The 17,357-nt window shown below is 53.1% G+C and overlaps 1 protein-coding gene across 10 annotated transcripts in view; it reads right to left on the reverse strand.

Annotated features, from left to right (window-relative positions):
• The window catches only part of MAP4 (microtubule associated protein 4), a 148,536-nt gene that overhangs the window by 112,435 nt on the left and 18,744 nt on the right, over window positions 1–17,357 (reverse strand). For 9 of the 10 annotated variants that reach the window (XM_059869756.1, XM_059869604.1, XM_059869913.1 and 6 more), the window contains one exon: window positions 6,488–6,539. The exons of the other annotated variant lie outside the window; for it this stretch is intronic. The gene's annotated coding sequence lies outside the window, so the exon portion shown is untranslated. The remainder of the gene's footprint in view (window positions 1–6,487; window positions 6,540–17,357) is intronic. 10 annotated transcript variants of the gene reach the window in all.

Here is a 17,357-nt window from a genome sequence, read left to right on the forward strand (position 1 = left end):
TGCCCAGGGACCTGCTCCTGCCCCATGGGACATGCCCAGGGACCTGCTCCTGCCCCATGGGGACATGCCCAGGGACCTGCTCCTGCTCCATGGGGACATGCCCAGGGACCACACACAAGCACCTCCCCACTCCATCCAGGGGGATTTTCACACCAGGAACCAAATTCCCTCCTTTTCTGTGGAGAACACTCAGGTGGCTCAGAAATTAATGGAGAATTAAAATCCCTAAGCACATTTAGGGTGGGAGCAGAATGCACCTGAAGGCTCCAAGCTGTGGAGCCTGTTCCAGACTCTGTTAAGCCCAGCTCTGGGATATCCCTGTTCCTGACCCTGTTCCTGACTCTGTTAAGCCCAGCTCTGGGATATCCCTGTTCCTGACTCTGTTAAGCCCAGCTCTGGGATATCCCTGTTCCTGACCCTGTTAAGCCCAGCTCTGGGATATCCCTGCTCCTGACTCTATTCCTGACTCAGTTAAGCCCAGCTCTGGGATATCCCTGCTCCTAACTGTTAAACCCAGCTTTGGGATATCCCTGTTCCTGACTCTGTTAAGCCCAGCTCTGGGATATCCCTGTTCCTGACTCTGTTAAGCCCAGCTCTGGGATATCCCTGTTCCTGACTCTGTTCCTGACTCTGTTAAGCCCAGCTCTGGGATATCCCTGCTCCTGACCCTGTTCCTGACTCTGTTAAACCCAGCTCTGGGATATCCCTGCTCCTGACTCTGTTCCAGACTCTGTTCAGCCCAGCTCTGGGATATCCCTGTTCCTGACCCTGTTCCTGACCCTGTTAAGCCCAGCTCTGGGATATCCCTGTTCCTGACTCTGTTAATCCCAGCTCTGGGATATCCCTGTTCCTGACCCTGTTCCAGACTCTGTTAAGCCCAGCTCTGGGATATCCCTGTTCCTGACTCTGTTCCTGACCCTGTTAAGCCCAGCTCTGGGATATCCCTGTTCCTGACCCTGTTCCTGACTCTGTTAAGCCCAGCTCTGGGACATCCCTGTTCCTGACTCTGTTAAGCCCAGCTCTGGGACATCCCTGCTCCTGACCCTGCTCCTGACTCTGTTCAGCCCAGCTCTGGGATATCCCTGTTCTTACCCTGCTGAGGACAGGGTGTCCTGTTTGGGATATCCCAGCCAGCCTTCACACACTGGTGTGCCACTAGAACATTCTCAGAAAGGCCTTTTTGCACCACCTTTGGCAGTTCCATGCATGGACTGTGTTCATCTCGGGGCACCTCCACAACTGATGTCATGGAGATTAAGCACATTCCACATTAATAGGAATTACCTCTAAGTAGGGATATTTGTGCCTACACACAGGTGAGAAAGGCAAAACTCTGAAATCCTTTTAAACCAAGGTAGGAGCCTTTGGCTTTAAAAGCCCTGATCACACCTGGGCCCCTGTGCAAGCAGAGCTGAACCCTTGGCTACAGGAGCTCAGGAAAGGATTTGTTGGAAGGCTGGGAAGTAAATCCTGTGATGAAGGGAGAGGGGCACTCCTGGTGCTGGTGGTGCAGCCCCCAAGGACAGGCAGAAGGGTAAGTGAGCTTCAGAACGGGCTGTGAGGCAGGGAAGGTGCAGTGAGTCACCCCAAACCTCCCCAGGGGAGAACTCAGGCTGCCCCGAGGGACAATTCACAGCTCCAGCACTGGTGCAGAGACAGGGACCTCCTCCCCCAGCCAGGGAACTCCTGGGAACAGGAATTAGCTCAGCCCCAGACCAGGAGCCAGAGGCAGCACCAGCACCCTCCTCCAGCAGCCCTGCAGCTCCTCCTGTGCTGCCCAGGGCAGGACAAAGCTCAGCTCCTGCCTGAGAAGGTGTTCAGGGGCACATGCAGCAGCATTTCAGCCAGGGGAGCTCACACAGCTCAGCAGGGGCATCCCCACCTCCTTCCAAAGGGACCCCGAGGCTGCTGGGGGATGAACCCAGCAGGCTCTGTGCTGCTCCCAGCAAGGAGAGCTGCAGGTGCAGGCCAGCCCCTGCTGGGGCCCTGCAGCTCATCCCTGCAGCCAGGGGGGCAGGGGATGGAATATAAGGAATTAAAGATAGTGTAGAAAGTAATCTCAGCCCTGAGGAGTTGCAGCTGGGCCAATTATCAAAGGTTAGGAGCAGGCCTGGCTTGAACAGGCTCAGCTGTACCCAGCCAGCAGAAGAGTGCTACAGAGGAGTGGGGAGGTGTTGGGAAGGGAACTGGAGCCAGGTGGCTGCTTTGTGAAGAGGAAAGAGGCAGTGCTCTGAGGAGCTGCCCCCCTGAAACACCAGGCAGGTGTGGAACCTTTGTGATAAGGAGACAGCAGCATGGAACCCCTGCAGTGAGATGGCAACAGGGGGATGCCAGCCCAGCCTGTTAGTGCCTCCCAGCAGGACACTTCATTCTCCCAGGCAGGGGGACACTCCTGCTCTCACGTGATGTTTATTCTTAGAGAGGATCCCGGGGATTTTTCTTGAGCTGCTTCAGCCCCAGAGCTGGCCCAGGGCCAGAGCAGCAGCACTGAGCTCTGGGCAGGGAGCAGGGACAGCCCCAGGTGCTGCAGACACATCCCACTCTGGCTGAGGCACCTCAGGCAAGAAAGGCCTGCTGACTGAGGAGAAGTAAGTGCCCAGAAGTTGCTCCTGCCACACAAAGCTCATGCCAGAGTCAGTAAAAAAAGCAGATGACAGGCACGGAGTGAGGCCAAGTGCCTGCTCACATCCAGCAGCTGAGCCCAACTCCTCCTGGCTGAGGCAAAGAACAAACTCTACACTGGAGCCTTTCTGCTGTCCTGACCTGGTTCTGATGACAAAATTCCTGCTGACTGAGAGATCAACCAACATTAGCTCCCAGTGACCAAGCACATCCAGCACAACCTCACTTGGGCAAAGCTCTCAGAAGCAGCTGCCAACTTAAGGCTCTGAGACTCAGGTTGGTGAAGGCTCCAGGTTTTGTAGTTCTTCTTTGAGGAAATGAGCTCAAATGTTGCAAGGAGAAGAATGCAGCCTCAGTTCAAGCAGAACAGTGCCTGTGGGGCTTATCTAGTTAAAAATGGGATGTGCTGGTAGGCAGGAGCTTGGGGAAATGCCAAGAGGAGCCACAGCACGAGGCCTTGTGTGAGCTCTCGGTCTCAAGGAGAGAATTGTCTGTCTCTGAAATCTGATGAGGTGGCAGCAGGGGCAAGAACAGTCCTTTCTGAATGAATTCATGCAGGAGAACAGCTCCCCCCTTCCCAAGTGCATGCAGGAAGGCAGGGGGAGGAAGGGAGGAGCTGCTGCAGCCCCAGCACCATTGTATTTACATTTCCGTGCTCCTGATAACAAACACATTCAAGGGTGCCTGGAAAACAAGGCTCTGCTTAGAAAACAAAAGCTGAGATTTCATGAAAGAAAGAGCAATAAAGACATTCCAGGTGTCCCTGCAGCTTATCAGGCATGGTGTGGTGGTTTCCTTACAGAATTATTCATTTTCTTATCCCAGGTGTGGCTGCAGTGTCCAGGGAACACACTGAGGTGCCCCTGGACACAGCAACTCCCTTCCAAAAGGGGAAAAGAGGGGAATAAATAAATAACTATGCAGTGTGGAACTGAAAAAAACCCCACCCTTCTGATTTTAGTTCAGGGTGCTTCCCACATCACTTCAGGAAAGTAAAACCTTGAGTGGCAGAGTGACTCAGAATCCTCAAATCTCTGAATGGTCTGGGCTGGGAGGGACCTTAAAGAGCATCCAGTGCCACCCCTGCCATGGCAGGGACACCTCCCACTGTGCCAGGCTGCTCCAGCCCTGCCCAGCCTGGCCTGGGGCACTGCCAGGGATCCAGGGGCAGCCAGAGCTGCTCTGGGCACCTGTGCCAGGGCCTGCCACCCCACAAAACCAACCCTAAAGATGTGGGTTTGTGGGGGCTTCTTCCAGTTAGAGCCACTGCACAACAAAACACAAATCTATCCAGCAGGTAACATCTGCAGAGGTGTCTCCTCCCCATGAGTACAGCTGGAACCAGCACAAGAACCAAGTGAAGATCCAGGTGCCACCACCATGAGCAAACACTGCCCTGGGCTTGGCTGGAGTGAGCAGGAGGAACTGGGGGGCTCCTGAGGGACAGTCTGAGACAAGAGGTTTGTAAAGAGCCCAAGATGTGCTCAGGCAGGCCCATCCAGCAGGAGCAGCCCAGCTCCTCCCTCGGGCCTGCTCTCCCAGCTGCCCCAGGATGTGGGGGAAGAAGCTGCTGCTCCTCATCCTCACACTCAGTGAGCCTGGCCTAAACATTCCCAGATAAATCACTCCAGGCAGCACTTGAGCTGCTCAGTGCAGCCCTGAGCCCTGGACAGGGCAGTGGAGCCAGGGATGCCTGGGGCTGCTCCAGGCAATCCTGCCACAGCTCCCCTTGGCACAGGGGGAAACCCAAGGAGAAGATCCTGATGGCAAAGTCTCCTCCTGGACAAGCTGGGAGGCACAGCACGAGCTGCCAGAGCTCCAGGGCTGCCTGCAGAGCACTCTCACTGGTCCAGGTGCTCCTGTGAGGAGCAGGACATTGGACTCCAGGATCCCCAAGGGTCTCTTCCAACTGCAGATATTCCATGAAGTCCAAACCCAGCCCAGGAGCCTGGCAGACCTCCACACCACACTGGCCAAGCCAAGAGAGGCAGAAAAGAGGACAAATAAAACCCCCTCCAGACTGGCAGGTGCAGGGAGGAGAACACCAAGCTCTCCCAATCCTCTGTCACCTTCCCTGCCCGGCTCCTCCTGAGGAGGTGACACCCTGTGACCCCTGCAGGTCCACTCAGGCCACGGGGACAAGCACGTGGGGACAAGCTCTGGGCATGCCCCCCCTCCAGCCCACCCAGGGGAGATAAGCCACCTTCCCTGGCTTCTCTTCAAGTGGCTTTGAGAACAGCTTAAGATGGTTTGGCTGGTGGCCACAGCCCTGGGAGTGACAGCAGGGGTGCCCAGGGAGCCTGGGCACAGCCCCTGCAGCACTGGGAGACCCTCCCAGCCCCCTCAGGAACTAACTGGGACACAGGAGCCTCTTCCCACCATGACCAGGAGCATCAGCCCCACTGAAAATGAAGGGCTCTGCACCTCCAGTGTTATCTCTGCATCTGACATTTAAGGACACAAAAAAAAGGCACCAGAGGAATAATTTTATGCCATAAGTGAGTTTTAGGAGACTTGTGAGGCTCCTGTGACCTGCAGGCAGCTCCAGGAGATGACAGTGATAGAGCTGGTGATGGTAAATCAAGGTGTTAAAGCTCTGTCCCTGTGACCCCTCTGCACTCCTGAGAGCCAAGGGTCACTGGGTGGAACCAGCTCTGCCACTGACAGCTCAGGAAAAGGCAGAGGGATGGCTCAAACAGGGAAGAAAACAGCAGATATTCCTCTCAGGACTTCAAGACATAACCAGCATTTGAGAACAATCCCAAACTGCTCTGCAGAAAACACCTGGGTCTCTCAGTCCACACAAAAATCAGGAATAAATTGCAATTCCTCCCCCAAAGCACATCAGGGGAGCACCTGCACCTCAGACATCCCCACTGCAGAGCTGAGGGCAGATTCCAGAACTGGAGCTGTGCTGTGCCTCCCCCAAAGGACAGCTAGGATAAAAAACTTGCATGATCTGCTGCTCCCAATTCCCAACAAATCAAATCAGACTTGTTTTTCTTAGCCTAGTTTACCCATTTTAATCTTTTGTAGTCCTCTTACTGTGATAAAAAGAAGATTTGGATGACCAAGTTAAACAAGATGTGAGCCCTCTGAAGCAGAAAAGGCAAGGAAGGGAAGTGGCCAGAAAGGAAAAGCCTGGAGCTCCACAGCAGCCCTGTTATCCCAAACAGAGCCTCAACCATGCCTGAAACTTCAATGAACACCTGAAAGGCTGGAGCCCCTCTGCTCTGGAGCCAGGCTGGGAGAGCTGGGAATGTTCCCCTGGAGAGGAGAAGGCTCCAGGGAGAGCTCAGAGCCCTGCCAGGGCCTGAAGGGGCTCCAGGAGAGCTGGGGAGGGACTGGGGACAAGGGATGGAGGGACAGGACCCAGGGAATGGCTCCCAGTGCCAGAGGGCAGGGATGGATGGGAGATTGGGAATTCCTGGCTGGGATGGAATTCCCAGAGCAGCTGGGGCTGCCCCTGGATCCCTGGCAGTGTCCCAGGCCAGGCTGGAGCAGCCTGGGACAGTGGGAGGTGTCCCTGGGACAGTGGGAGGTGTCCCTGCCATGGCAGGGGTGGCTCTGGATGGGCTTTGAGGTCCCTTCCAGCCCAAACCTTTCTGTGACTCTGTCTGGAAGGGGTTGAGCTGGCAGATGTAGAAGGAGCAGGTGTTGGAAGGTTTTTCAGACCAGAATGGAAGGTGAGTGCACTCCAGCCATGCCTGCTCCACACAAGCTCCCAGTGGCAGAATTCCCATCTCCCATCTCTGCCTGGGGGCTGCAGGTCCCAGCACAGCTGCTCTGGTGGCACACACAGCTCTACAAACCCTGCTACTGAATGAAACATCTCCTGCTGGGTCAGCAGGAAACCAGCTCCTACCTCAGAGCAGGGGTTCCCTGGGCAGGTTCTTCAGTCCTCAGGAGCTGCTTATCTGCAAGACAAAGCAGAGGGAGCTGGGTGAGCACAGAGCCCTGGGATGGCAGCAGTCAGGGATGCTGGGACACGAGTGCTGCTCCTCAGAATTAACTGAGGCCTGGGAGGTTTTGCTGCAGCCCCCTCCAGTCCCCCAGGCAGCTTTCCTTGGTGCTCCCTGCTCAGCAGGAGGAAGATCTCCTGTTGCTGGGTCAGGAGTGAGGGAGGGGATCCTGGCCCTCCACTCAGCCCTGCTCAGGCACAGCTGGGGTGTCCTGCCCAGCTCTGGGCTCCCCAGCCCAAGGAGCTGCAGCAGAGGGTCCAGCAGGGCCACAGAGATGTTCAGGGCTCTGGGGCATCTCTGATGAGCAGGGACTGCAGGAGCTGGGCCTGCTCAGCCTGGAGGAGGGAGGGCTCACAGGGATCCCATCAATCCACACAAATCTCTCCAGCTGTGTGCCAGGAGAAGGTGCCAGACTCTGCTCAGGGACAGCACAAGGAGCAGTGGCCACAAAGCAAAGGCCAGCAGCTCCAGCCCAGCAGCAGGAACAGCCTCTGTCCATGGAGGGGCAGAGCCCTGGAGCAGCTGCCCAGGGGGGCTGGAGTCTCCTCTCTGGAGACATCCCAAACCCACCTGGCACAGCCCAGGGGACCCTGCCCTGGGTGACATCCAGAGGTCACCCCACACTCCTGTGACTGCTATTTCCCATCAATGCCTGCTCAGCTGTTCAGGATATTCCATGAAAACTCCAGGAGCCACTTCTCCCTTGTTGCACACCTTAATAGGTTTCTCCAAACACAGCATTAAAGCTGAATTAATCCAGGCTGATCAGGACACCCCTGCCCTAAGCAGCATTGCAGGTGCTCAATGAATGGCTTAAGAGCTCACAGGGCCCCTGGCAGTGCCTGTCACACCTGCCCAGCCACCTGTGACAGCCACATCCCAGTCACGAGCCCACCCTGATCTGCTCCAGCTCTTTTCCTGCTTTTGCTGTGATTCCAGTGCAGCTGCTCCACCAGATTTACCAGGAACCATCTCCTCACCTGGCTGTCCTGCTCCAAATTTTTCCACCCAATATTTTATATTCTGTTGTTAATGTTTCTTAATTGTGAAGCAAACACAGCTGTTAAAAAAATTTCTATCCCAGTACTTACTCCTTCCAGCCCCCTTGCAGAAGAGAACATAAACTGAGCCACAGTGTTAAAGTATGTCAATCCCCATGGAGAAATAAATGTCCAGCTTGTTCTCCACCACTGCAAGTCATCAAGCCAATCTCCCAGGAAAATATCACCTCAGCACCAATATCACCACAGGAACACCAATCCACGTTCCTCTCCCCACAGATGGACATTTCATGTTCCAGGGAAGTGAAATGCCAGAGCTGTTAGCTAAAGGAGTAAACAGCCCAGTGAGAAGTGTCATTTTAGCCTCAGTGAAGCACTCAGGAGGGAGAAAAGCCTTCCAGAAGAGTCCTGCTCCCTCCAGAAGGGCTGGGAAGGGGAGTTATCACATTAATTAAGGAAAGGAGGAGTCTCTGGTGCAGGATTCAGCTGCACCAGGTGCTCGGTGCCTTCCCCAGAGGGACACTGCTGACACACACCACAAACCAGCACCACACCTCCTGTCTCCACATCCCCCTGGGCAGGTGAGCCCCCTGGGACAAACTGGGACACCAGAGTCCTTCTCTGCAGCTCCTTCCACTGGAGAACACCCCCAGCCCCTCCAAGGCATCAGAGCCCCTCTGGCTGCTCCCCTGGCCTCCAGCCCACTGCTCTTGCTGAGATCCACTCTCACACAGGAGATCCCAATCTCTTTGCACTGAAACCACCAAAACTTTACCTTATTTGTTAAGAAAAACAACCCAGAGACCTCTCTTTTTGGGCAGAACTGAAGAAAATGAGAAGCAGGAGCTCCTTTTTTAGTGCTGCTCCAGTTCAGATGGGGCAGTGCTGGGGCAGCCTGGTAACTGAGAGACAAAATCCACCACAGCTCCTTGGTCTGGGCAAACCAACCTTTCCTTTGGTAAAGCTGCACCTCTGGTTGCTATCTAAATAACCCCTGAAGGGCAGAATTCCTCTACTCTGGGGGTCTTAGCTGCCCCCACTGTAAAACTGATGCTCTTTAAGTTAGGGGGTGTTCTCACTGACAAGCAGAGGTGTTAAATATCTAAAAACCAACAGATTTGCTGAAATTGAAGGAGTGGCTGCAAAGATTTCTTATGTGTTAGGTCTTAAAATAATCTGAGAGGCTCTACCCCATCCCCTCACATGATAATTTGAGGAAGACTCTGGCTGTTCCAGAAGCCTTGCTTCTGGACCAGGAGAAAAGCCATTTATCCAGCAAACCCCAGCTCCTGTGGCCATGGCTAACCAGGACTGCTCTGCAGTTTGGAGAAAAGCCATTTATCCAGCAAACCCCAGCTCCTGTGGCCATGGCTAACCAGGACTGCTCTGCAGTTTGGAGAAAAGCCATATATCCAGCAAATCCCAGCTCCTGTGGCCATGGCTAGCCAGGACTGCTCTGCAGTTTGGAGAAAAGCTATAGATCCAGCAAATCCCAGCTCCTGTGGCCATGGCTAGCCAGGACTGCTCTGCAGTTTGGAGAAAAGCTATAGATCCAGCAAATCCCAGCTCCTGTGGCCATGGCTAACCAGGACTGCTCTGCAGTTTGGAGAAACACCTCTGAGAACTGTTTTAAGGAACAGAGACAGCTGTCCCTGCATTGTGACCCCAAGCTCCCAACTTCCTTCCTCTCCCCAGGGCTGCCAAGGAGAAGCAGCACAAGGCAGAGCAGGGATCCCAGGAATATCCTTGCTCTATCAGGGAACAGGCACTGCCTGGCCTGCAGACTGCTCCCTCTAAGATCCAGTTCCACATCCTGCACCAGCAGTTCTTGTTCCTCAGCTCCTCTGCTCCCCATCCTGTTAGTGCAGAGCATTCCAGCTTCAGAGATGCCCCTCCCAGAAGAACTGCACCCCTGCATCCCATTAGCACACTGACCACCCCAGCTCCCACCCAGGAGCTCAGCAGGCACAGCCCATCTCTAACACACTGCTTATCCCAGGGAGTTCCAAAATCATACCCACATTTCTGGGCAAACATGAACAACCCCTTCAGGTTTTGTGATTTTGATGGTTCTTACTACTTTTAGTAGCACCTCCTCATCTCTACCAGTTTGCAGGGACAGCCCTTAGGAGGATGAACACCCAGCTCTGGCTGCTCCTGGGGGAAAGCACCGAGCCCATCTTGGTCAGCCACCCAAAAAGGATGTGAGGCAGCAGCTGCCCCCATCCTCCTCCCAAAAGGATCACCACTGGCCAGTCTCCAGTTCCAGAGCCCAGGGACTGTCCCAGTCCCTGCTCAGGATGGCACAGACAGGCAGCAGAGCAGTGCTCTGGACTGTCACTGACCCAGCCTGGTGGAATGCACTCCAGAGCCACTGAGGTTGTAACAGAGAAGGAATGTGCCATTCCCCACCTCAGCAGCCCTTATCAGCTCCCTCAAACTCCCTACACAAGCAGCACTGTCTGCTTTCCCAGCCCACATTCAGGAGTGTCTCTGTGCCGTGCAGGAGAAAGCCCCTCCAGCTGGGAGGTTCCTGTTCTCTCACCCTTCAGGCCTGCTTCCCAAAGCTCTGGATAAACAGCTCCCCTTAAATAGCTCCTGTCTCCAGCACACGGGGCATGGAGATCACTGGACAGAGGAGCCAAGAGGGGCGTTGCCCATCCCAGCTCCAACATTCCACAAGCAAAGCAGTCCCAGGGTGTCGGGTGCCGGCTCCAAAGGCAAAGGCTGCTGAGCCCTGAGCTAAATATAAATATACACCCTGGCCAGAAATCCAGGTTGGGCAGCTCAGATTTCCATCCCTGCCTCTTCCCAGCAATAACCACAACAACCTGACAAGGAATCAGAACCACAGCATGCTTTGGGGTGGAAGGGACCCTGAAGATCTCACTGGAATCCCTGCCATGGGCAGGGACACCTTCCCTGAGAAGGAAAATTGCCTTTATGGCCACAACCCCCTACACTGTCTCCTTGCCTGTTCCTGAACTCACCAAGATCCTAAACCAAGAGTTTATTCACAAACACATGATGGATTTTTTTCCTTCATGGGCACCACCGCCAGATACTCAATGAATTTTTGTTCAGCACCAAACTCCTGTTCTCACACTGGCATGAGGCATCTGCAAAAAGGTGACAGTAAATCCCAGGAGAAATGGATAAGGGAGCTGGGAAGGGGCTCAGCCTGGAGCAAAGGAGCCTCAGAGGGGACATTGTGGCTCTGCACAGCTCCTGCCAGGAGGGGACAGCCGGGGGGTCGGGCTGTGCTCCAGGGAACAGGGACAGGAGCAGAGGGAACGGCCTCAGGCTGGGCCAGGGGAGCTCAGGGTGGGCACAGCAGGAATTTCCCCATGGAAAGGGGGCTCAGGCCTTGGCAGGGGCTGCCCAGGGAGCTCTGCAGTGCCCATCCCTGGAGGTGTCCCAGGAACACCTGGAGGTGGCACTGAGTGCTCTGGGCTGGGACAAGGAGGGGACTGGGCACAGCTGGGACTCGATGGCCTTGGAGATCTTTTCCAACCCAAATGATTCTGGGATTTGAAAGAGACTGCTTTCACATTTAACTGCAGGCTTTTCAGTGGAGCTCCTCCCAAGAGAAGTTGAGTTAGACTAATAATTTAAAGAGTCTTCAGAACACAGGATGTATTTGCACTGCACTTGAAGAGTGAAGCATTTCCTAGGGAAATATTCATGAGCAGCAAGTCAGAGCTCCAGGGCAGTCACGCAATCCTGCTGCCTGGAGAAGGAGATGATCCTCCCCAGTCCCAGGTAGAACATGGCAGGATGAAGGCCTCCCACTGCAAAGCAAGCAGACACTCCTTGGCAGCATCCATATCTCATCCTTACTAGAGGGGACACACTTCACAATGAGAGTCTGGGGCAGCGATTGGGGCTGACAAAGTTAAAGGCCAGGGAGGTTCATACAGTCAGACAGCAAACAAGCAGCTGCACAAGCTGGGCTGTTTTTATAGCACCACGGATTTGGGGATGTCAGGAGCAATTTGAAAAGAAGAAACAACGTGCAATGACTCTGGGAAGTTGAGGAGTGACTCATGGGTTGCCACAGTGCCAGTGTCAAGGACCAGCCAAGGACCTTCCCAAAGGGCTCTGGAGGGCTGGGCAGAGCACCAAGGGCTGCACTCACCTGGGAAGGAAACTTCCAGAAGCCAGAGCCCTCTGGTTTGTGAGTGCCTGAGACAGGATCGTGGGAGAGACTGTGTTACACATAAACTCTGTGTGACAGGAGGCTGCAAACACCCAGACAAGGCTGAGGTGAAGGACTCTGACACAAGAGACATGTAGAAGGATTCAAAGATCTTTCTGAAGTGTCAAAACAAAACAACAAAAAACCTTTAACATCCAGAATCACACCAAAAAGCAAGCCAGCACCAAAAGCCAAGGCAGAGATTGCCCTTGGTGAGAATCAGCAAAGCCTGTCCGTGCTCAGCAGAAGCTCAATAAAAAAAGAAAGTGATTTAAGCAAGAGTGAAGTGTCTCTTCACAGCTGAAGGACTCTGCTGCTCACAGGACTGAATTAGCTAAAATTAGCTCTCACAGTTGCATTCTCACCAGCACCTCCAGCCTCCCGTGTGGATGAGTAGTTTTGGTGAAAGCAGCTTTAATTTGGATTCAGAGCATGCAAATTTAAGGAGAATAGTGATTTCTGACCAGCTCCTTCCATGAACATTGATGCATAAAAAACACTGACTCTCACATTCAAGTTTAATCCTCTTCTGAAATATTTATTTTTGGAACAATTCAGGGAACAGAAAGCCTTCAGCCCAGACGAACTACATCTAAAAATAGAGGGTTTAAGAATTCAGGAATTCTTCCTACTGTTCTGTGTGATCAATACAGATCCACTGTGACTCCTGTCATCTGCTTTATTTGTCAAAGCACATCCTCACACCCACCCTCTGCCAGCATTATCCAACCTGCATCTTCTGGGATACTACAGGCCAGAAATAGCATTTTTAATGATCTGAGATTCATGAAGACTCAGCTGCACACACATTATGCATTATACAAGGAGCAGCAAGAACAGAGTCAACTCCTGAACTATGAAATCATCCTTCAAGGCTGGAGCTCCTCCAGTGCCCATCCTGCCCTGGCTGGGGAGCATTAATGAGCTCTTTGATGGCCACAAGGAGAAGAAGCAGCTTTCATTATCCAGATGTCATCTGGCCACTAATGAGAGGCTCTAGGCCTTCCTGAGCTGCCTTCCTGCACCAGAAAGGAATGGGAAGGAGCTGCTCGATGGCACAGCTGAGTTAGAGTGACCAGGAACATCCTCACAGATCAAATCCTGCTCTCCACACCGGGGCTGCTACATGGAAACAGATCTGAGAGTGGTCCTGGTCCATGGCAGCTCTGGAACAGCACCCACCAGTGTGTGGGACAGGATTTCTGCCCAGGGTCAAAGGCTGCAAGAGAAAATCTCCTGCAATCAAACATCCCACAGCTCAGCAGCACAAGGGCTGTCAGAGACACCAGACTGTGAGCAGCTCTTACTGACCCTTTTTTACACTCACATCACCCCAGCTCCCTGGGAGCTCCAGCAGCCCAGCTCAGCTGGCACTACACAAGAGCAAACCAGCACAAAAGCCTCCCCAGCCCACAGCTGCAACAAACAGGGCATCTACAAGGGCTCCTCTCTCAGTGCCTTTTTAAAAATCAACACTTTGACTGGTTTTTACAAAGTCTTTTACAAAGTCTCTCAGCCAAGGTGTAACAGGCTGTTCAACAGGTCCAACACAAGGATCCATCCCCCTGTTAGTGCACACACCACAGCCAGAGCAGCAGCAGCAGGACAGGGCTGCTCCCCCCAGCTCCCTGCCAAGGCTGGAGATGCTTCCAGAGCAGCCCCTGAGGTTTATTCCCCTTGCACCACGACAAACCCTTGCTGTGTGAGGATCCAGGCTCACTGGAATGGTCAGCAGTGTTAGGGACAGCCAAAAACCAAACGTGCAGCCATGTCCTGCCTGCACCTAAAGGGGCTCGGATAGAAGAGAGAGAAAATGGGGACAGAACAAGGGGGGATGGGTTTAAACTGAGAGGGGAGAGATTGATATCAGATATTGGGAAGGAGTTTCTGGCTGGCAGGGTGGGCAGGCTCTGGCACAGGGTGCCCAGAGCAGCTGGGGCTGCCCCTGGATCCCTGGCAGTGCCCAAGGCCAGGCTGGACAGGGCTGGGAGCACCTGGGACAGTGGGAGGTGTCCCTGCCATGGCAGTGGATTTGGAATGGGATGGGCTTTAAGGTCCCTTCCTTTCCAACCCAAACCACTCCATGATTCTGTATCAAACCCATGCACCCCAGAGTGGAGAACTCCCTAATCCCAGTAGAACTACAAAACACTGGCTTTGCTCAGCTTTGGAAAAGGAAACCCAAGAAGGAAGCTGCAGGCACCAACCATGATTTCACCAAGCTCCACCAGAAGAAGGGATGTTGTCTGCAGTGTCAGCTCAGGCCCTGCTGTGGGCAAACAGGAGCAAAGTTTGGATTTCCCACCCCCTTGGGCCCTGCAGGCTGCCCCAGCCAAACAGCTCCTGGAGAATTCCCAACTGTCCCTGACATTTATTAGTGTAAGAAAGCAGGAAAATTCATGAGCCTGAGCTCTCCTTACGTTTTCAAGGCTGATGCCTGCCAGGTTTCAGAACCCCAGAGGCCAGCTGCCCATTAATGCTGCTCACCTGCAGCAGGTCACAGCCTCCTCCCCTGGCCCTGTCCTGGGGGAGGGAGGGGATTATCCACAGGCACGTGGGGGTGGCAGGGAGCTGAGGTCTCAACTCTGGCCAGCTGATGGACCTCAGTGAGCACTTCAAAACCCACCTGTTTTATGGGATTTTGTGGGACAGGACCCATGCAGAGATCAGTGGGTGCTCCTGGAGCTGAGCTTTGCTTGGTGCTTGTGAATGGAGCATTTTACAGGGACTCCAGCATGGAGGAACCACTGACCTGTGCTGCTTCACCCCAACTCACAGCTGCCCCAGTCCTGACCTGAAAGTACAACAGGGATTTTGGATTTATTCAATTCCTGGCTTTTTCTATTATGGCCATAGACTTTGCATGGATGCTTCAGAGGGAAAAAAGGAAAAAAATACTGAAGTGTAACAGAATACAGGCTGGCAGCATGACCAGGACACTGGGATAAAAGCTCTGAAAATACACATTATTTGGTTAATAAATATATAAATATTCCCATGAAGGTCACCTATATACATCTCTGTAAACCCAAGTGTGACAATTAAATAAGCTGTGTATTTGAGGGGAACTATTTCAGATGTGCAGGAACACATGAGGACAGTGATCCAGGCATTCCTCATGTCCCCAACAACCAGTGCCACCCACGGTGATGAACACTGTAAGCTGAATCCACCCCTCAGCCTCTGCTCAGTGGTGGCTTTCTATGAGCTGACAGAATAGGACTGGATGGGATCTTGGGAAGGAATTCCTGCCTGGGAGGGTGGGCAGGCCCTGGCACATCTCAGAGCAGCTGTGGATGTTCCCTGGCAGTGCCCAGGGCCAGGCTGGACAGGGCTGGAGCAGCCTGGGGCAGTGGGAGTGTCCCTGCCATGGCAGGGGAGGATGGATCAGATACAAGGTCCTTTCCAACACAAATCATTCTGGGATTCTAGGATGCTGCTATTACCTTTTCCACATCAATACTGGGACAATGATGATACAGCAGATGCTTCCTCACCCTTTTTAGGCAAAAGGATTACAACTTTTGATTTTTAAATGATGCCAGACAGCGACACAAGCAGTGTTGGAAGAACACATTAAAAACCAAATAATCTTTATTTTCCACTGCACAACAGAGCAGGTTCAAAGTCTCAATCCTCAGTTGATTTCTCTGTGAATTCTCAAGAGCAAAACCATGAATGTGGATCAGAGGGAGAAGATGAAAAGGCATTTACACCCTGTGCAGACACAGGACTGCTGCTGCTCCAGGGCTAGAAATCACTGAGCTCCCCTGCTTATTTCCTGGAATCTCCTGCTACTGAACCAGCTGCTCCCTGCACATCAGAACATCAGTGACCTGCAGCTCTGATTGCACCAAGCACCAAATCTCCCTTGTTTCCTGACACACAAGGACCTCCCCGAGCTGCTGCCCCTGGAGCAGCGGGTGCTGGGACCAGGGGACACATTCCCCTGCTGAGGACAGAGTCCCCAGGGCTCCAGGGACCCACAGTCTGACAGCTGAATATTCCAAACCTGCCCACTGCAGAGCCTGGGCTGCCCACTGCAGAATTCCAGCTCCTTGCTGTGCTTCTGCAGCAGGGGACAAGCTGGGCCTGCACTGCAGGGCAATGCATGAGCACTGTAAGCCAGCCCTGGCACAGGGCTCTGCTCAGGCTGGGTTTTTCTTCCCCTCCTTCTTCCAGCTAAAAGGCTTTTCCAGGAGCCATGGCTGCTCAGCAGCACAGGGAGGATGCACTTTGTCTAGTGTCAAAATAGGTAAAGCACAGAAGCAGAATTGCAGGGACAGACACAGATTGCAGGTAAAGCACAGAAGCACAATTCCAGGGACACCTCCCACTGTCCCAGGCTGCTCCCAGCCCTGCCCAACCTGGCCTTGGGCACTGCCAGGGATCCAGGGACACCACAGCTGCTCTGGGCACCTGTGCCAGGGCCTGCCCACCCTCCAGTCAGGAATTCCACCCCAGTATCCCATCTAAACCTCCTCTCTGTCAGTTTGAGCCCCTTCCCCTTGTCCTGTCTCAGCTGAAGTCCCTCTCCATTTTTTGTTGGCTTCCAGACTAGAGGGCATCCTCTGCTACAGAACTTGGTGACACTCAGACTCATTGCACAGACAACATGAAGTGTCAGAATCAATTCAAACTAAACCCACTCAGAATATGAGCATGTTCCAGAAGCTTTCAGAAGCTTTTTGTTACCTGAAAGTTTTCCATGGAAAAGCCCAGATTAGCAAGAATTAAGCAGTGTCTGTGTCCTGAGATACCAAAGCTACTGAAACACTGAACTCCTGATTACACAGTGACTTTGTCAGGATCCCACTGGGATCCAGCTGGGCAGAAGACACTCATGGAACATCCCAAATTCTCCTGGCCAATTCAGGAGAAGCCTCAAAACATCACTTGGGGACAGAGCTCAACACCTGACAGAACTTACACCTCCGTTTAGGCAGAGCTTTGTTAGGTCAGCCCTGAGTGATCCCTAGCACAACCAACCTGTCTCCACCCCAGAAACAAGAATTTGAGCACTACCAGGGTGCAGGAGAACCAGGGAAAACCAACACTCTCCTGTAATTTCAGATTTCCAGCTAAAATCAGAGCAGATTTGCTCTGGGAAGTGCAAGCAGAAAGTGATACCTGTACCTGGGGAAAGGGGAGCTGGGAGATAAAGGTCAGGGCAGTGCACCTAGATAGGGTTAAGGTCATTAACATTTAGTTCTTTGCCTCTCAGCTCACAGATCACATTTCCAAGGCAGAAAGACACTCACCTTACCCACGCTTTTCAGACTCAGATTGAAAAACAAACCCACCAGCAAAAAAAAAAAAAAAAGTCCATTTATAAGGGGTAAGTTTCCCTTTGTTAAAGGTGCATTGGAAAAGCAACCAGTCAGAGTAAGATTCAAAGCCTTCTTGTGGATAAATTCTTGGACTGAGCTGGAACACATTCATTTATTCTGCATCAAAACTCCGGATTTTAGGGATTTTTAAGCAGTGTCACCTCTCAGCACATTCAATGCAACAGTGGCTGGCCCTGAAATTACCTGATAAATCCTTCAGATGTTTATTTACAACTGCAGTCGA

Source organism: Haemorhous mexicanus, chromosome 1 (genome assembly GCF_027477595.1).
Source record: "Haemorhous mexicanus isolate bHaeMex1 chromosome 1, bHaeMex1.pri, whole genome shotgun sequence".
NCBI classification, from domain to species: domain Eukaryota; kingdom Metazoa; phylum Chordata; class Aves; order Passeriformes; family Fringillidae; genus Haemorhous; species Haemorhous mexicanus.